Source organism: Brachycentrus maculatus, unplaced genomic scaffold (assembly GCF_059751285.1).
Source record: "Brachycentrus maculatus isolate JH-2025_06_01 unplaced genomic scaffold, ASM5975128v1 h1tg000258l, whole genome shotgun sequence".
NCBI classification, from domain to species: Eukaryota; Metazoa; Arthropoda; class Insecta; order Trichoptera; family Brachycentridae; genus Brachycentrus; species Brachycentrus maculatus.
In genome coordinates this window covers 1,667,501-1,681,804 of record NW_028281009.1, presented here as the reverse complement: position 1 = coordinate 1,681,804, position 14,304 = coordinate 1,667,501, and the positions used below count along the sequence as shown (strand labels likewise).

The 14,304-nt window shown below is 33.8% G+C and overlaps 4 pseudogenes across 2 annotated transcripts; all 4 read left to right on the top strand.

Moving 5' to 3' along the window:
• The first annotated feature begins 1,263 nt into the window (after nt 1–1,263).
• Nucleotides 1,264–3,491, top strand: LOC148305993 (phenoloxidase 2 pseudogene; annotated as a pseudogene). Its single transcript, XR_015838080.1, has one exon. The product of XR_015838080.1 is annotated as a phenoloxidase 2 pseudogene (transcript).
• An 831-nt stretch (nt 3,492–4,322) lies between these two features.
• Nucleotides 4,323–4,724, top strand: LOC148305992 (phenoloxidase 1 pseudogene; annotated as a pseudogene).
• Nucleotides 4,725–4,826: 102 nt separating this feature from the next.
• Nucleotides 4,827–6,486, top strand: LOC148305991 (phenoloxidase 1 pseudogene; annotated as a pseudogene).
• Nucleotides 6,487–11,143: 4,657 nt separating this feature from the next.
• Nucleotides 11,144–13,626, top strand: LOC148305990 (phenoloxidase 2 pseudogene; annotated as a pseudogene). The gene has a single exon (XR_015838075.1). The product of XR_015838075.1 is annotated as a phenoloxidase 2 pseudogene (transcript).
• Nucleotides 13,627–14,304: the final 678 nt, after the last annotated feature.

Here is a 14,304-nt window from a genome sequence, read left to right as displayed (position 1 = left end):
CTTGTTTCGAAAATAATTCAAATTAGTGATGAAAATTTAAGTACTTATTTCAAGTATGTATTTAAATGGCATAGATAGTGTTGAATAATGCGTTGAATAATAGTGATATTATTTTAACCTATTTCTTAGAATTACTTAGGTCAAAATATCGTTACTTTTCCTTTTATTTTTATTTTTTTTAACTTCATGTTCAGAAAATAAGCAAGAACATTGGCGGGCTTATTGCTAAAAAGCATTATCTTCAAACCAATCAAAAACAAACTAGTGATATTGATCAAAACGTTTGATACCATATAATAGCTCTTTGCAATCAGAGGGTAGAAAGTACTTGAACATTAAAAAAAACATAAATTATAAATTAACATATAAAAAAACATAAATAACAAAAGATGATAATAAGGAGAGCAAAAGAAAAAGTGAGTTTAAAGAAGGAGGTAGAGGGTAAAACTAAGGGAGGAGGTTTGATGGACAGTTAGGATTCTAATGATAAATAATAATGTCTCAGACGTTTCTTAAAAGTTATTAGAGAAGGTGCAATTTTTACAAGGAGAGATAATTTCATTTTCAATTCATTCCATAGTCTGGCCGCTTGGACAGAGACCTTTTAACACTAGTAGAAAGATAAAGTAAAGTTAGCTCAATTGGTGTTACGATTCCAGCAATTTTGTCTTGGCCACGCGTTGAATGTATATCTTTATAAATTAAAATTTAATAAAACTACTGAAAGAACATCGCAGCTTTAAAATATGCCACCCATCTCAAACGCTGAGTATGCATACTTTTTTATAATATTAAAAAAAAGTGAATCAAATGGATGCCTATGATATTGTCAGTTTTTGGATTAGTGTAAAAAAAAGAGACTTTATAATTTTGTTAAATAATCAAAAATACTATTTCAGACATTTCGTTTCTTTTTTTTTTTAATTAATAGCGACTCTTTTCCATCAAAAATTTCGTAAACGCTAGTTAGATAAAAACCGACTATTTACTATTTAATATATCAACATGCAAAGACGACTTGAAGTTATGAATAGATAGGTACATTATCGGTGTTGATATAAAATTGACCTTCACTACTTATCAAAATAGATTTTGAAATGTTTAGTAGTATAAAAAAAATAACCACAACACATACGACTTAAAAAATCTAAATAATAGATAATTTATACCGAATTTGCACATAGCACGAATTGTCTATCATAGAGTATATAACTTGTACCAAATCTTACAAAGTATCAATTGAGTTTCTTCTATTGTGTTCGTTACAATTACAAAATGTCCTATTCTAATAAGGCTATTTTGCAACTGTTGTTTGAGAGGCCTACAGAGCCACTCCTAACTCCGAGGGGCAACGATGCCAAGGCCATTTTCGACGTTCCCGATGGATTCTTGCAAGAACGCATCCGAATTCTTCGGAAGAAAATCAAGAAGCGTTTCGATAACGCTCCAAGAATTCCTATTCCGATAAAGAACATCAGTCTTCCGGATATATCGATTCCACAAAAGTTGGGAATGAAGGCTCATTTCAGTTTGTTCCGTGATGAGCACATTGAGTTTGCCGAGAAACTTATTAAAATATTTATGGACCAGAAAAGTATTTCTGATTTGATCGGTGTCGCAGCCTACTGCCACGATAGAATCAACCCGTACCTATTCAACTATGCTCTTTCGGTGGCTCTTCTTCATAGGACAGATACGCGTGATATATCTATCCCTAACTTCCTCCAGTGCTTCCCTGGAAAGTTTATCGAGAACTCTGCTTTTGCTTCTGCACGCCAAGAAGCGGCAGTTATTCCCAAAGAAGTTCGCGAACCGATCGTCCTTCCAAGAGAATTCACTGCGAATGCCAAAGAACCTGAACAAAAGATTGCCTACTTCCGAGAAGATATTGGAATCAATCTTCATCATTGGCACTGGCATTTGGTATACCCCGGAGGAGCCGAGAGACGTGAACTTGTCGCCAAGGATAGAAGGGGAGAACTGTTTTATTACATGCACCAGCAGGTCTTAGCAAGATACAACGCGGAACGATTTGCTAATGATCTTCCGCAAGTGGTGAGCTTTAACAATTTGAGAGATGCTATCAAAGAAGGATACTTTCCTAAACTAGACGTTTTAATATCAACTCAATCATGGCCTGGTAGACAAGTCAATACTCCACTCAGAGATATTGACCGTGAGCTTGTCGTTAGAATTAATACTCTGGAGCAGTGGGCAAAGAATATTAAGGATGCGATTGATAAGGGTTTCGCGGTCACTAGAGCAGGAGTTCAAGTACCCTTGACGGAAACGACTGGAATCGATGTTCTTGGCGATATGGTAGAGGCATCTATGCTATCACCAAATCGATCACTTTACGGAACTCTTCACAATTTAGGACATGTGCTGATTTCCGGATGCCATGATCCTGATGGTAGGTTCTTAGAACCTTTTGCAGTAATGTCAGATACCTCAACTGCAATGCGAGATCCGATATTTTATCGTTGGCATAACTATATCAACGATATATTCGTATCCCACAAGGACAAACAACCGAAATATACTGTAGCGCAGTTAGAATTCGCTAATGTCAGCGTCACAGATGTGCAAGTTACAATTGACAATAAACCAGCTAACCAGCTTATTACTTACTGGGAACAGAGTGATGTGGACCTTTCTCGTGGATTGGATTTCACTCCTCGAAGCGCAGTCTTAGTGCGATTCACCCACCTTCAAAACGAAACATTCAACATAGTTGCTAATGTCAAAAATGCAGGTACCCAGCAATTAGTTGGTTACGCTCGAATTTTCATGGCTCCTAGATTTGATGCAAAGGGTGTCGCAATGAAATTCAACGAACAGAGGTATTTCATGATTGAAATGGATAAATTCCGTGTGAGGCTGAAACCAGGAAATAATACCATTAGGCGTAGCTCCAACGATTCTTCTGTAACCATTCCTTACGAGAGGACCTTCCGCAGTGTTGATGCTAATCGACCAGCGGATGACGACCCAGCTCTTTATGGATTTAATTTCTGCGGTTGTGGTTGGCCCCAGCATATGCTCGTTCCCAGAGGAACCGAAACTGGAATGCTGTTTGACTTTTTCATCATGGTGTCTAATTACGAGAACGACAAAATTGTGCAGGATATTACTGGTATTTGCAACGATGCTGACAGTTTCTGCGGTATTCAGGATAAAAAGTATCCTGATACCAAATCGATGGGCTTCCCATTCGACCGAGTTGGCAGGGATGGAGTTGATACTCTAGCCCAGTTCCTCACACCGAACATGAAGGTTCAAGAAATTACCATTAAGCACGAGAATCGCCTTGTCGTCAGGAACCCTCCACCTGTTGTATCAGTTGTTCCTGCCGCAAAACCACCTGCTCCCGCACCAACTAAACCATAATTCATTGGCCCAATATTATCTCTTCCGTTGCTACAAAATGACCTGGACCGTACTCATTGGACGATTATGATAAACCTTATTTTATTATTATTATTATTATTACTGTACACCATTCTGTTTTTTTTTAAATTTTAAACATCTAAATTTTAATAAACTTTTTCGAATTAATATTTTTTTAATTGAACAATCTTATGATTTGTTTAAAAATATAAAATGATAATATTTTTGAATTTATCATTTTATAATTTGTTAAATATTTATTTTTCTGTACAAACATTTATTTTTACCTTCGAAGTTGCTATTTAATAACAAAAATCACAAAATCACAAGAAAATATAATACTCACCTACAATTATGATGATGGTTTATCCATATTAAAATGTATACATACTATACATATATGAAGCGGGAAACGAGAAAAAGCGGGGGGCGAGGCAAAACAAAGATGACGTCATATATACATATATATTTTGCTCAAGGCCGACACACATTTCAAAATTAAATAAAAATAAGTAGAAAATTAATAAGTGTTTTTACCTAGAACTATCACTCATTACAAGAAATAATAGTAACTTTAAACATAAAAAATACATTCCACTCACGTGTAGGTAAAGGCTTTATAATGTTGAAGCCTAAATACGGTCATGATAAGCGGTATTGTATAAGACGTAGCTAGATTTCAGAGTCATTTGGACATCAGGTAATTTTTTTTGAAATTTCTCAATTTTGCCAATTTGACCGAGCTTTAAACTTTAAACTGAAAGGAGGACTAGGAAACATTACAATTGTCCTAGATATTGACCGTGAGCTTGTCATTAGAATAAATAGCCTCGAACAGTGGGCGAAGAATATTAAGGAAGCCATTGAAAAGGGTTTAACCTTTAACAGAAACGACAGGTATCGATGTTCTCGGTGATATTGTAAAGGCATCTATGCTGTCCCCCAATCGAGCTCTGTACGAGACTCTTCATAACCTTGGACACATGGTTATTGCTGGATGTCATGATCCGGATGGCAGATTCTTGGAACCTTTTGCAGTGATGTCAGATACTGCAACTGCTATGAGAGATCCAATATTCTATCGTTGGCATAATTATGTCAATGATATATTCGTATCCCATAAGGACAAACAACCTAAATATACTGTAACACAGTTGGAATTCCCTAACGTAAGCGTAACTGATGTACAGGTCACAATTGATAATAAACCAGCGAACCTACTCATTACTCACTGGGAACAGAGCGATGTGGATTTGTCTCGCGGATTAGATTTTACGCCAAGAAGTGCAGTTTTGGTTCGCTTTACTCATCTTCAAAATGAGCAGTTTAACTAAGTTATTAATGTTAATAATGGATCTAATCGACAATTAGTTGGATATATGCGTATTTTCATGGCTTAATGATTCAAATCAAGATTTAATGATAAGGGTGCCATTATGAATTTCAATGAACAAAGATACTTAATGATGGAAATGGATAAATTCAGAGTGACCCTTGTACCGGGTGCTAATATTATCAGGCGTAGCTCCAATGAATCTTCTGTCACCATTTCGTATGAAAGGACTTTCCGGAGTTTGGATGCAAATCGTCCCACTGATGAGGACCCAGCTCTTTATGGATTCAATTTCTGCGGATGCGGTTGGCCCCAGCACATGCTCGTACCCAGGGGAACGGAAAAGGGCATGATATTTGATTTATTCGCCATGGTATCAAATTATGAATACGATAAAATTGTTCAGGATATTTCTGGTATTTGCAACGATGCCGACAGTTTCTGTGGTATTCAGGATAAGAAATACCCCGATACCAAGTCAATGGGATACCCATTCGACCGAGTTGGTAGGGACGGAGTTGACACTCTCGCTCAGTTCCTCACACCAAACATGAAGGTTCAAGAAATCACTATTAAGTATGAAGATCGTGTCACCGTCAGAACCCCTGCACCCGCTGTGTCAGTTGTCCCTGCAAGACCACCCACCACCAGGACATGAACATGTATAAGCAGACAATAAATCTAATAGTTGCTGGTATAAACTGAAACTTATTTTACAACATATGTACGTTCAACACATTTCTATCCATCTTTTTACTTGCTCGTAGTAGTCTAGTTTTTAATTTATACCAGTTTCCTATAAGGCAATGAACATGGCTTATGAATATTATTGTTGTGTCTTTAATTGTTTATTTGATTTAGAAACTTTTTTAATTCTTTGATTTTTTGAAATTGTAAAATTAATTGTCGATGTATTTTTATTGAAAAAATATTTTTCATAGCATTTCATGTATATATATATTTTTTTTAATTAAAATGATATGCCACAAGCTGCTACCGTTTTTAAGAAATTTTGACCTTGTTTTCTTGACTTTTCAAAGTGTGGGGCGATATGATTTTTTTTAATAACTTACTATTTAATTTATTTATTAGAAAAGTGCATTTCCTTTGTTATTTAACTTCTTTTACTGTGAAGGGGCTCACGGCTATAAAGCAATTTATCATCCAAACACCAAAAAAATCACACTTGTAATGGGCGTGAAGGTTCTTACTTTATACAGCCGTTTGAAATTATTAAAACGATAGTGCATGTATACATTAGAGAGAATGAATAGTAAAAACGAATCAAGAATTTTCATATAAATAATAAAATAATAACAAAACTGTGCATTAATGAAGAGGATTGAAGGGAAGGGTAATATAATAGACAGTTAGGATTTCAAGGGTAGAAAAGAATGTTTCAGACGTTTGTTGAAGATCGGACAAGATGCATTTTTTTCAATGTTATTCATGTTATATTCACTTCGTAGTCTGGAAATTGTCACCTCTTTCTATGAAATGCTTTATATTTTTATACAAAACAAACAATAAATCAAGGTAACTTACGTATATAATTTCATTAATTTTATTTATCCATGTCCACTCCCTGAGCAAATGGAGTCCACAAACTGCTCCAGGCTCTTCTGCCAGCTGCCAACTCGTTTGAATCTTCCCAAGTCAGGTCCGCGTCCCCAAATTCAGACGAGAACTGCCAACAAATAGTCAACAGTGGACGTTCTGCACGACGCGGCGAGAACATAATGCTTTGTAAAAGAGGCAAGCTTGATTTACTTGACTCTCGGAAGGCATGCGAAGTAAAGGGTCCGCCAAATAACTTTTTTTTTTTTAAAACAGGGCGCAAAACATCGAGTGTAGCTTCGGCTGTGTGGCACGTAGCGCCGTCCTGTTGAAACCAAATGTTGCCAATATCCTCCTCTTCAATTTTTGTGAACAAAAATCCGTTCAACATGGCCCGATAACGATCGCCATTGACTGTAACGGCCACTCCTTGCTCATTTTCAAAGAAAAATGGCCCAATTATGCCTCTGGACCAAAATCCGCACCAAACAGTGACTCGTTTTGGGTGTACCGGCTTTTCAATGTATGCGTGCGGGTTTTTTGTGCCCCAAATACGACAATTTTGCTTGTTTACATACCCGCCAAGATCAAAATGAGCTTCATCCGAAAAGATGATTTTTTTGGCAAAATCGGCATCTTCTGTAAGTCGATCGCAGGCCCACTCAGCGAAGCGAAAACGCATTGGATGGTCAGTTGGCTTCAATTCCTGAACCAATTGGACTTTGTATGGCGTCATACCAAGGTCTTTATGCAAAATTCGTCTCAATGATGTCTCCGAAATGTTCAATTGTTGAGAACGACGGTGAATTGATGTTGATGGCGCTTCACGCACACTTTCTGCCACAACATCGATATTCTCGGGTGTACGCACTGTTTTTGGCTTTTCACGCTTTGGTTTATCGATGAGGATGCCAGTTTCTTTCACTTTTTTCACAAGATAACAAACATACGGAGCTGACGGTGCTTCTCTTCTTCCAAAAACCGTACGCAATTTTCGCACACATTCTGCAACATTACCATGATTTTCAAAGTAATGTCGCAATATTTCTCAGCGTTGTTCAAGCGTATACACAACCATATTCGCTTAGCGGAAGGATAAAACTAATTATCTGTCAAATCAGACATGAGCTAAGTGTTACCATTCACGAAATAAGCACTAGTTGAAAAAAAAAACTTTAGATGGCGGACCCTATATATGGCCTTGCCTTTTCTTTATGACAATTGTGATAATTAATACAATCAGAAAAGTTTGAAATTTAAACTAAATTATTTATTTAAATTATAACTTGAATTGTAAAATCATCGAGACCAGGCATTTCCATCAGAGTGACGTAACAAACACCCTTCACGTGTTTGTTACGTATCTCTCACGCTACTTTATAATATTCTTCACAATCCCAATGTACCTAAATATCTTTCTAAAAATTTTATACGCCTCTCAGATTATGGTATATTACTTCGTTTTTCCCAATAACACTTTCCATTCCTCGCCAGAATACATTATTATTCAGTAATTCCTTCTCTGTCCAAGCGGCCAGACTATGGAATGAATTACCTGTCCGTGTAAAAAATGCACCTTCTCTAATAACTCTGAAAACTTTTAAGAAAATTCTGAGACATTACTATTTATCATTACAAACTGTCCATCAAACCTCCTCTCATAGTTTTCCCCTCTACCTCCTTCCCGAAACTCTATTTTTCCTTTGCCCTCCTTATTATTATCTCAAAAGATTATTATTATCTCAAATTATATTATTATCTCAAATTACAAATAATTTATGTTTTTTTTTAATGTTCAAGTACTATCTACCGTCTCATTTCAAACAGCAATACATGGTATCAAACGTTTTGATAAATATCACTTGTCTGTTTTTGGTTGTTTGAAAGATATATATATATATATACATATATATTATATATATATATATATATATATATATATATATATATATATATATATATATATATATATATATATATATATACATATATAAATATATATATATATATATATATATATATATATATATATATATATATATATATATATATATATATATATATATATATATATATATATATATATATATATATATATATATATATATATATATATATATACATATATAAATATATATATATATATATATATATATATACATATATATATATATATATATATATATATATATATATATATATATATATATATATATATATATATATATATATATATATATATATATATATATATATATATATATATATATATAAATATATATATATATATATATATATATATATATATATATATATATATATATATATATATATATATATATATATATATATATATATATATATATATATATATATATATATATATATATTGAAACATTAAGATGCAAAAAATTGAATTCGCGACTATGGTTTGGTTTGTTGGGGCATTATTAACCTACTGTGATGATTAATGCAAGTATTATAACTTTAGAATAAAAAAATAAAATAAACCCAGAGTTTTTATGAAACTTATCACTTACGAAAAGTCTTTTCAACAAAAGGTGGATTAACATTACTCTGTTTTTTGTTCTGAAAATAATTTTTTCTCCAATATTTATTGCATAATATAATACGCAAAGTATTTATAGTGCTCTGTACTTGTTTTTACGTTGAGATTTTTTACTTTTATTCATTTCTTTTTTATCTGTTTTCTTTTTTTTTACTAATTTTTAAAAAGTAACAAATAGTATCATACATGTCCTTACTTTAAATAAATAACAATTTGAACCTTTAACGCTACAATAAGTTGATAATTTGGAAGTCCATAAAGAGTGTAATTAATAATACGATCATGACCAAAGCCAGTCCTTTATTTCCCATTTCAATAATAATACTAAAAGACTATAAACCCACCGCCTGTAGACATCGCTTTTCATCAAAGATGAAGTTATTGATATTTTCACTTTATTTATTTGCGTAGACATTGAAGCACAAAAAATATTTTATAAATAATAGAACGAGTTGTTTAAAAAGTTATCTTTTCAGTAATAACGAATAAAAAACACTAAAAATACTGCAGAATCAGAAAATGGGATTACAATGATAAAAAAAAATACCGTCGAATTTAGTTTATTATGTATGCAATGTAATAATTTTCCCTTGTTTTACTTTAATCGTCAAACCCATTTTTAAATAAAATATAATTACATACTTATTTGTAGAAATATAATTGTTTTTTAAAAAATCTTAAAATATAACATAATAATAATAATATCTTATTTTTTCACATCTCATCAAAGGTAAAGAATAATATGAAGAATAAGAAGAATATAAAGAAGTCTGGGCATTTACGAGGCTGATGACCGTAATAGCCTGGTTTAAGTGATCACTATCACACGTGTAACATTCACCAATTCTACCCATGATTGACAACCACTCTATTCAAATTCTATAGAACAATTTTTGAACAATTCAAAAATTTGTGTATTAATTTTTAATCAAACACAGATTTTTTGAGTCTACTAAGCTGTATTTTACTAACAAAAACACATAAAAAATGAAATTAAACGCCCAATCAATAAATAAATTCTAAAACTGTTCATATATATATGATTCATTGTACTTGAATCACTTTTTTACTAGAGAAATCTATTGTTGAGATGAAGAACCCGATCAAAAACTCTTTTATTTGTATGTGAGGTCCGAATCCTGGATTTTAATCACATACGTGAGAAACGCCAGAAATTATCCATTTCATTTTATTGTATAATTTTACCAGATAATTTATTCACAACATTTTGAATGTGTCCAAATACTTGTTCACAAATCTGGATTATCTCCAATTATAGGAGTTATTTTTTCATATTATTTTTTGAAATCTCATCAAAGATGAAGAAGAATGTGGAAGTCTGGGCATTCATTGCATTATTATTAATTTTTTTACAAAATTTTTCTTTCCGTTTTTAATTTTTTATTTTAAAAAAAAAATAATATGAAAAATAACTCATATAATTGGAGATAATCCAGATTTGTGAACAAGTATTTGGACACACCCAAAATTTTGTAAATTAATTTATTAATATTTCCATTTATTTATAAAAAAAAAAATTATTTATCAAAATATTCGAACCATATTATCCACTGACACTTCGTGATGGAATTGCATTTTTAATTTATTATTAGATTAAAACCAACATTTTTAGCTTTTCCACTTTTTTATTTGACCAGCGACCAGGTTTCGTCGTTACCGACCTCATCAGACCAGTCTGATGATGTCGGTAACGACGAAACCCGGTCGCTGGTCAAATAAAAAAGTGGAAAAGCTAAAAATATTGGTTTTAATCTAATAATAAATTAAATATTCGAACCATATTTATTTATTCTTCAATAAATCGATTAAGTGACACAATCTTTTAAACACGGATTATTTATTTAAAGGTTTACACAGTTCGATTTAACCAATGGTTAATCAGTTATATTAAAATCGATATCACCGTATTATTAAATTGACATTATGCCTTATATTTTTTAATTGTTTTTGATATATTGCCAAACTGTCGAATAAAAATTATGAAATCACTGTAAAATACTTAAAATATTATAAATGTTGTCGACGTGAACGTAAAATGTAAATTTTGTATTCATCCTCTCGGGAATAACGCCCAAAACATAATGCTAACTACTCCACTTAGCAGGTTATCAAATTTTTACGTACATACTTACCCAAAAATATTTTTGTGCAACAAACCGCATCTCACATTTTAACGATAAGATCCAAATGACCTTGTTCACGTAATAAATATTTATAAAAATTGCACATGGTACTACATTGGAATTGCACTATATATACTGCTTTTTATTATTTTTCAACAATTCATTCGAGTGTAGTGTTTCTTAAAAAACAATGTCGTCAAAAAAAACCATACCCACTAACAAACCAGCGGCAATTGCCACTGCTGGAAACGCTGGAGCAGCAGCAGGAGGTGGCAAAGCTGTTGCGGTTGCTGGAAATGGCAAAGCAACTACAGGACCTGCACCAGCCAAAACTCCAGCACCAGCACCTGCACCAGGAGGCAAGACTCCAGCGCCAGCACCAAAACCAGGAGCTCCCAAAGGAACGGGTACTCCAGCAAACACAACCACTGCTGCCTATTCTAAAGAAGAAGTTTTGCAACTCCTATTTGATCGGCCAACAGAACCAATCATCTTACCAAAAGGTGATGATGCAAAAGCGGTATTTGATGTTCCCGATCAATTTTTGAAAGAGCGTTATCAGCATATTTGCAAGAGCGTCAAAGATCGTTTTAAAACATCGGAGAGGCAACTCATCCCTGTTACTAATATCACATATCCGGATTTAAGTATTCCGATGAAATTAAAGATGAAAGATAATTTTACTCTTTTCAAAACTCAGCATGTGGAATGGGCAGAGAAACTTATTGGCATTTTCATGACGCAAAAAACTATTGACGATTTGGTATCTGTAGCAGCATATGCGCATGAACGAGTGAATCCATTCCTATTCAACTACGCTCTATCTGTTGCCCTCCTCCATAGAACAGACACCAAGAATGTGTTATTACCAAATTTCCTGCAGTGCTTCCCTGGGAAATTTATAGACAGCACAGCATTTTCTGCAATACGTCAAGAAGCTGCGGTTGTTCCCAAAGCGATCAGAGAACCAATTATTCTACCTCAAGAATTTACTGCTAATTCGAGAGAACCTGAACAAAAAATCGCGTACTTCCGTGAAGACATTGGAATTAATTTACATCATTGGCATTGGCATCTTGTTTATCCGACTGGAGCTGAAAATCGTGCAATCGTTGATAAGGATAGGCGAGGGGAACTATTCTATTATATGCATCATCAAGTTATAGCCCGTTACAATGCGGAGCGTTTCAGCAATGATTTACCTCGAGTAAAGAGTTTTGACAACTTGAGGGAGGTAGTGAAGGAAGGATACTTCCCAAAGCTTGAAGTAGCAATTGCAAGCAGAGCGTGGCCACCTAGGTTTGTGAATACTCCACTATCTGATATTAATCGCCCCGAAGATGAATTTACTCTTCAAATATCGACACTTGAAACATGGACGAAAAGCATTAAGGAAGCAATTGAAAAGGGTTTTGCAGTAAATAGACAAGGAGTACAGACCCCTCTAAATGAGCAAACTGGTATTGATATTCTCGGAAATATGGTTGAATCGGCCATGATTTCTCCGGCTCCCGGAGTTTATGGAAGTTTACATAACATGGGACACATGCTTTTCGCGATGTGTCATGACCCCGACGGTAGATTCCTTGAATCGTTTGCGGTAATGGGAGATACTGCAACGGCAATGAGAGATCCAGTATTCTATCGTTGGCACAATCATATAAACAACATATTCTTATGCCATAAGGACAAACAACCTAAATACACCGTAGAGCGTTTAGACTTTAAGGGTGTATGCGTGACAGGTGTACAAGTAGCTATTGACAAAAAACCCGCTAACCAACTAATTACACACTGGCAACAGAGTGATGTAGATCTGTCCCGTGGTATGGACTTCACCCCAAGAAGTCCTGTCTTGGTTCGCTTTACTCATCTTCAAAATGAGCAATTCAACTTTATCATCAACGTTAAGAATTCGTCAGGGAAAGAGTTAATTGGAACTGTCCGTATCTTCATGGCCCCGAGATGCAAAGAGAACGGCGTTGTAATGGAATTAAACGAACAAAGGTTGTTCATGATCGAATTGGATAGATTTAGGACAACACTTAAATGTGGCGATAATGTCGTCAAGCGTAGCTCCCTCGATTCTTCCGTGACGATCCCATACGACAGGACTTTCCGCAACTTAGATGCTTCGCGCCCTGCAGAAACAGATTCTAGCTTGTACGCATTCAATTTCTGCGGTTGCGGTTGGCCTCAGCATATGTTTATCCCCAAAGGAACTACGAAAGGGATGGTATTCGATCTATTTGTAATGGTGTCTAATCACGAAACTGACAAAGTGGAGCAGGATATTTCAGGAGTATGTAGTGACGCCGACAGCTACTGCGGTATTCAGGACAAGAAGTATCCTGATAAACAGACGATGGGATATCCATTTGACCGCGTCCCCAGAGATGGAGTGAAGACTCTTGCACAGTTCCTTACTCCTAACATGAAGGTTCAAGAAATTACTGTCAAATTTGAGGATCGCGTTGTCGTTAAAACGACGGAACCGGAAAAACCTATTTCGGTGGTTCCCGCTACAAAACCTTAATTCCCTTAATTTATAAAAGAGTAGACCTTGGCAATGATCCGGCTTATGATAAATATGATTATGGCTTTTTTTCAATAAATTTTAAATATTTTCATTATTTTACCATTTTTATTATTTGAATTTTTATTTAACATTTATATGCATTAAGTTTTATTTTATTTCATAGAAAATAATTGAATATATTTTACTAACATTTGACAGCTCACGTAAGAGTCCGCAACATTATGCTTTTTGATGCCATGATTCTGAGAGTAGGTTTTTTAAACATTTCCAAAACTGAGAGATATTGCAACAGCGATGATCAATCCAATATTCTATGGTCAAAAGATTAATATTTAATATACGTTCTTGTCACAATGACAAACACGTTTTGTTTCATCACACATTTTTTGTATTGTTTTTAATACAATTATTTTTATGAAGTAGTTATTTTCAAATAAGTTAGTTTAAGAAAACTGAATCTTAAAAATCAATTCATAACCATTTTATATGTTAAAATAAAATAAATAAACAACAAAAGAAAAATTAAAAAAGATGTTTGAAAAAGTTTTTTCTCCTATTACATAAATATTTTTTGGCGTTTTAAAAACGGTATCGATCAGTATTGTCAGGAAGTTAATGAAAGGAACGTTTTTTTTAACATCTCAACATAGATGAAGAAGAATATGGATATCTGGGCTTACGACCGTCATAGGCTAGTTTACTGATCACTTTACACACGAACACACTTTACATACATCACTTTTCTCATGATTGACAACTACACTATTCAAAT